Source organism: Hyperolius riggenbachi, chromosome 2 (genome assembly GCF_040937935.1).
Source record: "Hyperolius riggenbachi isolate aHypRig1 chromosome 2, aHypRig1.pri, whole genome shotgun sequence".
In the NCBI taxonomy this organism is placed as follows: Eukaryota; Metazoa; Chordata; class Amphibia; order Anura; family Hyperoliidae; genus Hyperolius; species Hyperolius riggenbachi.
The window spans coordinates 269,363,084-269,375,976 of NC_090647.1; the positions used below are offsets into that span (position 1 = coordinate 269,363,084).

The following is a 12,893-nucleotide window of genomic DNA, read 5'->3' on the forward strand; positions in this document are numbered from 1 at the left end:
AACGACTGAACGACGGGCCGTTCAAACGACCCGTCGTTCGCAAAAAACGGACGTGTGTATGGGCCTTAAGATGCCTTAATTCAAACAGACCATCTAAATGAGGTTAGAGGTTGTTAGATAAGGATCCTAGTTTACTCCATGCTCACAACATAAAACAAATTGGTAGACATAGTAATTACAGCGACAAATGTAACATGATGAAAAAAATGTATAGAAAAATTCAAGGCACAAAAGAGTGATAGAGCCCTGACCTTGTGAGCTTGTATTCCAAAGGAATAGGGGAGTAAACAAGAGGTGGGGTAAAAACATTATACCCAGCGGCAAAGTATTTCTAGGTTATATTTAGTAATGCCTGGTACACACCACGCAATTTCCCATCAGATTGGTAAGTCGAATCGATAATTTATGACATGTCCGATCTGAGGTGAGTACCCCGCAGGGGACTGTTTTTTGTTACAGATTATCTTTAAATTTTAGGTACCGAGAGGTCATAAAAGAGGATATAGCAGAGTAAGCAGACAAGCAATCAGGAACGCGTGTAAGGAGGGAGTTAAGGTCTGTGGCTGAGAGGTACAGTTGTGCACCATCTGCATATAAGTAGTATTAAGAACCAAATACGTTTATTTAGGTTTCAAAGACTGTGTATGTAGATGGTAAAGAGGAGAGGACCAAGGGCAGGGCCCTGAGATACCCCAACAGAAAAAGGATGTGGAGAAAAGATCAGAGACTGTACAAAAACTTTCTAAGATATAGGGAGATATCCAGGAGAGAGCAAGGCCCTTTATACCTAAAGATCAAAGTATATGTAGGAGCAAAGTGTGGCCAACAGACTCAAACACTGAGGGCAGATCAAGAAGAATGAGTATGGAATAATGGCCTTTAGATTTAGCTGTAAGAATATCATTGGTGTTTTAGTAAAAGCTGTTTCCGTGGAACTAGACTGGAACTGATCAAGCAGATCGGTAAAAAAAATAAATTGCTTAAAGAGGAGCTGTTAGGTATAAGGTCTCAGAGAAAATAAACACATATATCAGTAGCTAAAGATTGGCTGTACTTACATTACATATGCATTTCACTGTCCACGTTTGGATTTCACAGATTTTGTATATAGTATATGCAGAGATAGATGCTCCTGACAGCTCATGGCAGGCTCCATGTTTGTGAAGCCAAATGTGTCGTCATGTCCTGCCTGCTTCTGATCACAGATAAGCTCGTTCTTGAACAACACGGTGTGCAGTGAATATTAATGAGCCATGTGGCTAGGAACAATAGCTGACTCCTGCAGTGTAGTCTGCCCGAGATTTATCAGTGCTTCGCGCTGGACTGATTAGAAGCTCCTGTACCGTCTCATTAGCAGCCGAGGGGAGGGCCCCAGAATGCTTTGCAGTTTAGCTGCGGCTTGCGTCTTTATGGGTCTATAACAGACTTTAAGATAAGCACACATCAAAGGTAACTGAAATGTTTATCTTCACTAATGGCTTTTGAGCTTCCTTCTAAACTGTTTAACACAGGAGAATAGAGGTTTAAATTAGCTTCTGCAGCCTGACAGTTACTCTTTAAAGAGAGACTGAAGCCCCCCAAAAATACCTCTTTTTACCGGCCATTTATCTTAAGTAATAAGATCATAGCTGAAACACCGCATTTCAGAAGGAGAACGATGTATTTATACCCCCGAAAACCCCAGGGCAAAATTTGGGGCTCCTTCCGGGTAGAGGCAGAGCTTTGTGCAGTAGCTCTGCCTCTGCTCGCATCAATCTCTGCTGATCTCCGCCTCTCCCTGCCCCTCTCATTCTTTACTTAGGATCGGGGAGAGGCGGAGATTAACGCGAGCAGAGGCAGAGCTACAGCGCAAAGCTCTGCCTCCCCCGGGCAGCAAAATCCATGACCTGGAAAGTTTTTTGGGGGTATAAATATCTTGTTCTGCTGCGGGGATGTGGCGTATCAGCTATGATCTTATTGCATAATGGACATCCGAGGTGAAAATAAACTGTCGAGATAAACAATTATACCTATCCTCCATCTCCTAAAAATGACCTTTTTAGATCCTACAGTTTTTTTTATATTTAAATCTAGTTTATAAGTTTTTACTGATTCATTTTCTCTGCTCAGTGACACTTTCATTGAAGTATGCTAGAGCTCAAATCTATGAACTATTAACCTTTTCATCTCTTTTCTGTTTTCAGGAGTCATTTACTGACGGGAAAGTTTTTTATGGCTGTAATTCCTTATCTGTGAGGGTCACGCTATAGCCTGACCCAGTCTGACTTGGGCCCAGTGCACACCAAAAACAGCTAGCCTATCCGCAAACGCTTAGCGTTTTTTGAAGCGTTTTTTCAGAGCGATTCTAGGCATGTGCAGAGAGATTTTCTACACATGCCTAGCATTTTTTGGAGCGTTTTGGTGTAGCACATTTTATTTTTTGTTACAGTGGAGCTGTAACTGAACAGCTTCTGTAACAAAAACGCTTGGAAAATCTCTCTGATCTAGAGTTTATCAGAGCGATTTTTCACTTTCCTATACTTAACATTGAGGCTGAATCATCTCAGAAATCTGCAAAAATGCTGCAGGACCCAAGTTTGCATGTGGGAAAAAAACAAATCACTCTGGTATGCACAATCACTTTGAAATACATTCGCCAAGCACTTTTCAAAGCGCAAGCACCAGCTTGGTGTGCACCAGCCTACAGTCCTGATCTGGACAGAAACTGTTACTTCCATACCTGATTTTTTACTTTTTCAGGCATAGAAAGAAAAAAAAGGAACACCGCATAGTCATTTGTGTGGCACTTGGCACTGTACAGTTCTGGCCAAAAGTTTTGAGACTGTCAAAAATATTAGTTTTCACAAAGCTTGCTGCTAAACTGCTTTTAGATCTTTGTCTCAGTTGTTTATGTGATGTACTGAAATATAATTATAAGCACTTCATACGTTTCAAAGGCTTTTATTGACAATTACATGAGATTTATGCAAAGAGTCAGTATTTGTAGTGTCGGCCCTTCTTTTTCAGGACCTCTGCAATTCGACTGGGCATGCTCTCAATCAACTTTTGGGCCAATTCCTGACTGATAGCAACCCATTCTTTCATAATCACTTCTTTGAGTTTCTCAGAATTAGTTGGTTTTTGTTTGTCCACCCGCCTCTTGAGGAATGACCACAAGTTCTCAATGGGATTAAGATCTGGTTAGTTGTCAGGCCATGGACCCAAAATTTCAACGTTTTTGTCCCCGAGCCACTTAGTTATCACTTCTGCATTACGACACGGTGCTCCATCGTGCTGGAAAATGCATTGTTCTTCACAAAACTGTTGTAAAATTGTTGGAAGAAGTTGCTATTGGAGGGTGTTTTGGTACCATTCTTTATTCATGGCTGTGTCTTTTGGCAAAATTGTAAGTGAGCCCACTCCCTTGGATGAGAAGCAACCCCACATATGAATGGTCTCAGGATGCTTTACTGTTGGCATGACACAGGTCTGATGGTAGCGCTCACCTTTTCTTCTCCTGACAAGCCTTTTTCCAGATGCCCCAAACAATTGGAAAGGGGCTTCATCAGAGTCCTCAGCATTCCATTCACCATACTTTCTGCAGAAGATCAATCTGTCCCTGATTTTTTGGGGGAGAGAAGTGGCTTCTTTGCTGCCCTTCTTGACACCAGGCCATCTTCCAAAAGTCTTCAACTCACTGTGCATGCAGATGTGCTCACACCTGCCTGCTGCCATTCCTGAGCAACCTCTGCACTGGTTGCACTCCGATCCCGCAGCTGAATCCTCTTTAGGAGACGATCCTGGCACTTGCTGGACTTTCTTGGATGCCCTGAAGCCTTCTTAACAAGAATTGAACCTCTTTCCTTGAAGTTCTTGATGATTCTATAAATTGTTGAATTAGGCGCAATCTTAGTAGCCACAATATCCTTGCCTGTGAAGTCATTTTTATGCATTTTTTTATGCATTTTTATGGCTGCACGCGTTTCTTTGCTGGTCACCATGGTTAACAAAGGAAGATCAATGATTTCAAGCATCACCCTCCTTTTAATATGTCAAGTCTGCCATTCTAACCCAATCAGCCTGACATAATGATCTCCAGCCTTGACTTTGTCAATATTCTCACCTGAGTTAACAAGACATAAAACAGAAAACCAAGAGCACAATATAGTGTAGTATGTATTGGAAAAGGAGGAAAATATGAGATGTAAGTATTTATGCTTACAAACCAGGGTTACCGCTCAGGCAACCACTGTTGAGGCAGTTGGGGAGTTTAGGCCTGTTCCCACTCAGGACTAAGAAGTCGCTCTCGGTGTACAGAAAAAAAAAAAAAAAAAAGTGCAACACCCCTCCACCTGGGGTGGACTTGTGATATCATAGAGATGTACAGAGGCGCCAAAAGGATAAAATTCTCTAAAATTGTTAAGTGATTGGGAGGCGGTGAGTGGCTCGGCTCACCCAACACAGACACAATGCTGTCGGTTAAAGCAAAATCAAATTTATTTGCATACTCCTAGATATAAATGGCAACGCGTTTCACAGGCAAGACCCCGCTTCATCAGGCAATAAAAAACTGGAGTATCACACAGCCAGCGGTCCAATATACACTTGGCTCCTCTTTGTTAACAAGACTAGTACTGAAATAATCTCAGCAGGTCCTTTAATGACAGCAATGAAATGCAGTGGAAAGGTTTTTTGGGGATTCAGTTAATTTTCATGGCAAAGAAGGACTATGCAATTCATCTGAACACTCTTTATAACATTCTGGAGTATATGCAAATTGCTATTATAAAAACTTAATCACCAACTTTTCTAATTTCCAATATTTTGGACAGTCTCAAAACATTTGGCCAGGACTGTACATTCACATGTCTACCTATTCATGTCACATGTCACCTCAGTTGTCCTTTAAGAAAAGGTATTTTTATGGCTTCAGACTCTCTTTAATTCAATATGCTTTAAATCTGCATGCAAGCTGAAATTATGAACTATTATGTAAATCTACCCTTAACCTGAGCATGCATCTCTCTCTATAACAATTCATTGCATACTTCAGTGAGTCTAGAGTTTCAAGGGCCACAGAGACTGAAAGCACTAGCAGTGTCTGCTGACTCTGCTTGTGGCCCTTGCCTTGCCCACTCCATGGCATAACACAGCTAAGCACTCCTTACTGCAGGACTGCCAACAGAGTGATTACCTTGAGGGCAGCCCAATCACGCCTGCATGTCCCTATATGTCCAATGCCAACTAACATTGCTCTATGGACCCTGTATGTCCAATGTGAGCAGTTTCAATGGATGGTCAAATCTCATTAGACACCAGATGGGTTGGATAAAAGCAGTAAACATGGTCACGATATTAAGTCACTTTCCACAAACCCTTAGGTCCACAGAAATCTTACCGTTCAGATGCAGACCTGTATGAGAAATTGCATTGTGACTCCACACACTGTAATTTACAGCCAATTAAAACACTAATTGCCTGTCAAAATCACAGCAGGAATGGGTGGCATTGCTGGCACGGTTGTCTAATTTTCTTTCATGTGTTAAAAAAGGACAACTAGTGTTCTATAGCTCATGCACATTGGTTCATATGAGGATAGCATGTAAAATACTCTGATTTACACCTGTAATTCCCCAGTATAAAAAGTAAAGAGTAAATATAGCTGGAGCGTAGATCGTTTAAGATGGTTACTCAACAATACATGGTGGTTTAGAATAACAAAAACTATGCTATGTGGTATTGTCATAAGGCTTTGAAAATAGTCATTCTTAAAATAACATCAAATTATGCAGAGCACCTCCCCAAGCACAGCGTAAGCTACCCAGGCTGATATAATTGCTGGTGCCTCCCATACAGCTTGTACAAAGCTGCATGATCCCCCAATGCCAGGCAGACAGGTTCCCTTTACCATACCCCAGAACCCAACTGCTCTTCCAATACTAATCCTGCTAGATAACAGCCTCCATTGATTGAACTCATCTAGTGTTTCAATATGATGTCAAAAAGAAAAAAAATCTTAACAGTGATTTGTATATATATTGCATATATATTTCATGCATATATAAATATAGAGACAAACACCATACTGATTATTTTTTTTAAAGGCTTTCTGATTTAAAATGCAAATTCAGGATCCTCCTACAGTTACTTTTTAAAAAGCGATCAGTTGACACTTGGAGCTGCTTCAGATATTTGGCAGTGTGTCACAGTATTGTAATACAATGCAACATTGTAACAGTAGCAGACTTTGGTTAATTATTGCCTTATTGTCCTGCACAAGAAAAAGTAGCAGCCACTTACAAATTAATTCATATAGAACACAACATTCACTGAAAGTGTGTGAAATCTATAATTCCCCTCCCCCCTCCCCCAATTGACTTATTATGGAGCCATTGAATATATCTAGCTGTCAAGTAAAAAAGAGATAGAAGCACTCTTGGGATTTGTGCATGTAACACACAGGCAGCAGCTGTTTGGCAACATTGCTACAGTCTAAACAGCAACTGCCCTAACATGTTATTATACTAATAGGACAGGGCTTTAATAGCAATACATTTGTGACCATGCTGAGACATATACATCTATATATACATACACACACCGTGTATGTGTATGTATATGTATATATATATATATATATATATATATATATATATACACATATTATTATTCTTATTATTGATTTATAAAGCGCCAACATATTCCATGGTGCTGTACAAAGTAAGAAACAAACATGGGGTACATAATACAGACAATGGTGTACACTAATATACAAGATACATAATTAGTGACAAAATACAAAAAATGGTACAGCATACAGAATGCAAAATACAGAAGTGGTAATGACAGTGATAAAAGTAACATGATGAATAAAATGTATAATGTGTATACACACACGCACACACACGCACACACACACACACACACACACACACACACACACACACACACACACACACACACACACACACACACACACACACACACACACACACACACACACACACACACACACACACACACACACACACACACACACACACACATATATATACACAGCAATCAACACTTTAAGGTGCATTCCCCAGCAAGTGTTCCAATGCCACCCATCATGTGCCAGGGGTCCAGTACAAATGACTGGCATGCTCACCAGGAATCTGTTCCTCTTTATCTGGATAGCATCCACTGTATGTGGTCCTGATCCAAGCCCCCCTCCCCCTGTAGTGGCAGCCCTGGCAATAGAAGAGATAATACAGAGCTGGAGCAGTGTGCTGTATCCTCTCCTAACCTCCACCCCCTCTATAGTGTCATCATAGCGCCAGTGTACTGATAGCACCTAATGGTTACAGGAGCCCAATGTTCTGGAAGAATGAGAGCCTGGATGCTGCGCTTGTGCTGTGTGTGGCAAGCAGTGCGTTACCTGCTGTGTGGCTTGTCTCCCGGCTTCCCAGGGAAGGATGTGGCTGTGCAGGTAATCCAGGCTGTACAGCGCGGCGCTAGTGGGGGCTACACGTATGAGTGAGACTGTATGTGTGTGTGTGCCCTGCGCACCGCCCTCTCCTGTCTGACTGGCTCTGGCACCGCCCGCCAGGCTGTGTGATGCTCTGAGGCGTCTGTCTCCCTCCTCCGGCTCCTACAACCTTCTCGCACAGTTCATTCTGCTCATCTCTTGGCCCCTCGCTGTCCTCTGAGATGAGTACAGCGCTGTGTAATCGCCGCTGCTTTTCTCGTGACCCTGTATAGCGTATTTCCCCCTTGCAATAACAGTTTTTATTATCCCAGTCACAAAACGTGCATTTTATACAATCAGTGCATCCTTTCTTCTGTTCGGCCCGTGCTTCCTCATGCTTAGATCACACCCAGCTAGAAAGCATTTATCTGCAACAATGTATCCTTTCTGGCCGTCCATACATGTCAGCCGTAATCACTGCTCTTGTTCATCCTTTCCCTAGCTGAGAGCCCTGCAGCTTTATAATGGTGGCTATAGGCCTTCTGTCATTTATTGGCTTTGACTGTCACATTGATTACCTTTTATTTGGTTATTATTATTACTATGCATTAACTGCAGACATTTTCAACAGCACTTTACAGAGTGCATTGACCAATTCATGTAAAAAGGCTGGGAGCACGCTTGGCAGTTTTCTGTATGGGTTTTCTTGCACACCATGGCCAGTGCAGTTTCTAGGCTAAAATGCACCCAGGGCGAGGGTGTAAAAATTGCGCCCCCCCCCTTCCCCCGAGCTAGGTATGGGTGCCCGCAATATAGGTTAGCCAGGTCTAGTTGCACTCAGTATAGGTCCCCCCAGTATAGGTAGCCAAGAATAGGTAATCCAGTATAGGTAGCCAGCTATAGGCCCCCAGTATAGGTAGCCAGGCATAGGTGAGCCAGTATAGTTGCCCCGGTATAGGTTAGCCAGGTAGGTGCCTCCAGTATAGGTAGCCAGTATAGTTGCCCCCAGTATAGGTTAGATAGGCAGGCGCCCCCGGTATAAGTTAGATAGGTAGGTGCTCCACTACAGGTTAGCTAGGTGGGTGCCTCTAATATAGGTAGCCAGAATAGTTGCCCCCAGCATAGGTTAGATAGGTAGATGCCCCCAGTATAGGATAGTTAGGTAGGTGCCTGCAATATAGGTAGCCAGTATAGTTGCCACCTGTATAGGCTAGCTATGTAGGTAGGTGCCCCCAATACAGGTTAGATAAGTAAGTGCCCCCAGTATAGGTTTGATAGGTAGCTGCCCCCAGTATAGGTTAGATAGGTAGGTCCCCCCCACTAGAGGTTAGATAGGTAGCTGCCCCCAGTATAGGTTAGATAGGTAGATGCCCCCCAGTATAGGTTAGATTAGGTAGGTGCCCCCCAGTATAGGTTAGATTAGGTAGGTGCCCCCCAGTATAGGTTAGATAGGCAGCTTCCCCCAGAATAGGTTAGATTAGGTAGGTGCCCCCCAGTATAGGTTAGATTAGGTAGGTGCCCCCCAGTATAGGTTAGATTAGGTAGCTGCCCCCCAGTATAGGTTAGATAGGTAGGTGCCCCCAGTATAGGTTAGATAGGTAGGTGCCCCCCAGAATAGGTTAGATAGGTAGGTGCCCCCAGTATAGGTTAGATTAGGTAGGTGCCCCCCAGTATAGGTTAGATTAGGTAGGTGCCCCCCAGTATAGGTTAGATTAGGTAGCTGCCCCCAGTATAGGTTAGATAGGAAGGTGCCCCCCAGTATAGGTTAGATTAGGTAGGTGCCCCCCAGTATAGGTTAGATTAGGTAGCTGCCCCCCAGTATAGGTTAGATAGGTAGGTGCACCCCAGTATAGGTTAGATAGGTAGGTGCCCGCCAGTATAGGTTAGATTAGGTAGGTGCCCCCCAGTATAGGTTAGATTAGGTAGGTGCCCCCCAGTATAGGTTAGATTAGGTAGGTGCCCCCCAGTATAGGTTAGGTAGGTCCACCCCCCATAATGGAGGGGGGAGCCGGAGCCACGGGGAGGGCAGCCCGACCTTTCCCTCCCTCTCCCCGGGCCGCCCTCCGTGCTCCCCCCTCAGACGCAGAGTAATTACGCAGCAGGAAGCTTTGTGCATAACTACTCACCTTCCTGCGTTCCACTCGCCGCTGATCTCCTCTTGTCATAGACGCTGATACACACGCTGCTTCTGGCTAAACAGGAAGCAGCATGTGTATCAGCGTCTATGACGAGAGGAGATCAGCAGCGAGTGTAACGCAGGAAGGTGAGTAGTTATGCACAGAGCTTCCTGCTGCGTAATTACTCTGCGTCTGAGGGGGGAGCACGGAGGGAGAGGTCGGGCTGCCCTCCCCGCGGCTCCGGCTCCCCCCTCCGTTACAGCGCCCTCCTCACAACAGCGCCCAGGGCGGCGGCACGGGCCGCACGGCCCTAAAAACAGGCCTGACCATGGCTTTAGGTACCCTGACCAGACGTCCCGTTTTACCTGGGACACGTCCCAGGTTCAGGGTCCCCTGTTCCAGGCTGCAATGTGTCCCAGGTTTTGTCACACTTTGCCGTGGGACTCTGTGGCCGCATGAGGCAATGTTTGCCTCGTTGACCATTTGCGGAGTCGGAGTAACCGTTTTCTGCTGCATTTCATGTGTCAGAGGTAATGGTAGTTGCATTTAATTTGTCAAAGGTAGCGGTTATTGCAATTCATGTGTCAGAGGTAACGGTTGCTGCAGTTTATCTGGTGGCCATAGAGATTGCATTTGCTACTTTGGGGTTATTGTTGCAGCATTTGGCATTTTGAGGGCTCATAATTTTTAAATGGTATGCTAATACTGTAGCATCAGCAGCTTCTGCAGATTTCGTGCACAGTCTAATCCTACCATAGTCATAGTCTAATGTCCTACGATATTATTATGTATTTATATAGCACTGGCATCTAAGGCAGCACTCTACAGAGAATGTAGTCTTGTCCTTGGCGGTGCTTACAATCTAATCCCGGCCATAGTCAAAGTCTAATGTAGCACTTGCATCTTCTGCAGCACTTTACAGAGTACATAGTCATGTCATAGACTGACATCCATGATGCAAATCTCCCATTTCACTACATCATTGTGGGAACACTGCTTTCTTATGCATTTGGGGAACATTGCCTAACTATATTAAGGGTCACTTTGTCTATCTGCATTTTGGGAGGAAACTCTGGCCCACTGCCTCAGAGTTACATTACAGTTCCCTCCGCCCACATCATGTCATGGGCACGCCCATTTCCCATCCCAGGTTAAGCCTAGAAAAGGCCCTTTTCCATTGCTGCTTGCGCTTCCGCCAGCGGTTGTGCTCAGTGATGAGCAAATCCGATCCGGATGCTACTCGGATAGTAGCTATCCGGATTTCTCCCAGTAATGCATTGCGGCCTGGGCGGGGGGTTTAATCCTTACCCATCATGACGTCTTCTTCGTCCGTCCTTCGGCGCCTCCCACGATGCGTTCCCCACCGGCGTCACGTGACTACACACTTCCTCCTTCAACCCGGAAGGAGGAAGTGTTTTTTAGTCACGTGACGCCGGAGTGGAGCACATCGTGGGAGGCGCCAAGGGACGGACGAAGAAGACGTCATGATAGGTAAGGATTAAATCCCCCGCCCAGGCCGCAGTGCATTACTGGGAGAAATCCGGATAGCTACTATCCGAGTAGTATCCGGATCGGATTTGCTCGTCACTGGTTGTGCTGGACTAAAGGAGGGATGCATATCTAATGGGACATCGAGGATACCTTTTACTCTTGAAGGACAGAAGCAGCAACATTGGAAAATAACGGCTTATGTTTTATGCAGACCACTTGTACCAGAAGAATCAGCACAGTTCTGGCCAGAAATGGGAGAACATAGCTGTAGCAGAACACCGCTTGCTGCTGAGACCCACTTCACAGCTGGTTAGACTGTTGTTTGGTTTATCAAACAGGTCTTAGTGGCTTGAAGCCATGTTTTTTGGTAATTTACCAAACTATTATATATAAAAATCTTAGTGAATTCAGAAAAAAGTTTTTTCACAGGAACTTATGTCGTCTTTTTTTTTTTTTTAGATAAAAGACATCTGACCATGGGCCTTAACCCTTTCCAATACTTTACATTGATCATCCACGCTCCCCCCAGATCTTGCTTTTGCATCCGCTGTGCAGGGAGGACATGGATGGTTCCTGCGGGTGTCCCGGGGGGAGCTAGCGGGGTCACCACCTCCTCGCTTTTTGTTAGATGTAGTCAGACATCAGGAGCTGTGGAGAATGCTCCTAATGTCGGACCATGTCTGACAATGGGGTAAAAAGGGTTAAAGAACACTAGTCATTAAAGAAAAACTGAAGTGAAAGGAAAGCTTTATTTTTATTTCCTTTAAAAAAAAAACATAGTTGGCTGGCTGTCATGCACGTCTTTTGGCTTCAAATTATTTTTCTCTTGTGAGTGGAACAAGAATGATACCTGGAGTCAGCCAGGAACCGAGACACCTGATCCACATACTGTTTCTGGGTCAATGTCTCAGTGGACTGAATATACTAAGCTGAGGGAATCCTCATCACAATTACAGTGGAATGCAGCAAGAATGGATGGCGGTGATACCAAATAATAGAAGAGTAAAGAAGACAAAAGAATTTCTGAAGAAGAAATGAGTATACACAGATTATGTACAAAGACAGGAGCATACAAAAGGTCAAAACGAAGAAACAAAGGCTTGGAGAAAAATCATAGTATTAATGTGTGTAGATAGCGCACGTTAAGATTATGGGTATTTATGCAGTTGGCGTATTGAGTTACGCATTTTGCATAACGCGCTAGATACATGCACCACTCACGTTGCTTGTGAAACATTCTACGTAAGTGGTACATGTATATAGCGCATTACGTAAATTGCGTAACTCACTACGTAAAATGTGTAAATACTGGTAATTTTAACGTTGGCTATCTGCACACATTATGATTAATGGTCATTAATGAATCAACCCAATAGTTAGTGGAAACATTTTGGGCAAAAGCCCTTCCTCAAGTGTCCCACCTGCTAAACAATCATCCTAATAAACAAAAAACACACTAATCAGAGATGGACGCAAGACCAAAAAGTGTTACCAGCCAACAGAATGAATGCCTAGTAAAACAACTTACAGAAAGAACTTTAAACAAAACTCCTCAGTGAGGTCTCCTGGTTTCAACATTCCCAAATTATTGATCCAATACTGTTCTCAACAGAGATGGCATCCATATAGTACATGCACAGGTTTGGCCACTCACCACTAGATCTTCCCTACCAAATACCCACACATTGCAAGATGTATGGCAAACTCGTTAATTCCATCCATCTGCACATTGATTCCTATTGCAGGGTTTTAAGGCTTAAGAGGAACTCCAGTGAAAATAACGAAATGACCGAAAGTGCTTAATTTTTACAATAATTGTATAAATGATTTAGTCAGTGTTTTCCCATTGTAAAATC

The 12,893-nt window shown here is 43.8% G+C and overlaps 1 protein-coding gene across 2 annotated transcripts in view; it reads right to left on the reverse strand.

The window, feature by feature from the left end:
* Positions 1–7,533, reverse strand: part of RAI2 (retinoic acid induced 2) — a 50,337-nt gene extending 42,804 nt beyond the window's left edge. Inside the window, exon 1 of one of the 2 annotated variants that reach the window (XM_068265357.1) lies at positions 7,400–7,533. The gene's annotated coding sequence lies outside the window, so the exon portion shown is untranslated. Of the gene's footprint in view, positions 1–7,129; positions 7,209–7,399 lie in introns of those variants that run through there. The other variant, XM_068265359.1, reaches the window with a different exon arrangement.
* Between the last annotated feature and the right edge of the window lie 5,360 nt (positions 7,534–12,893).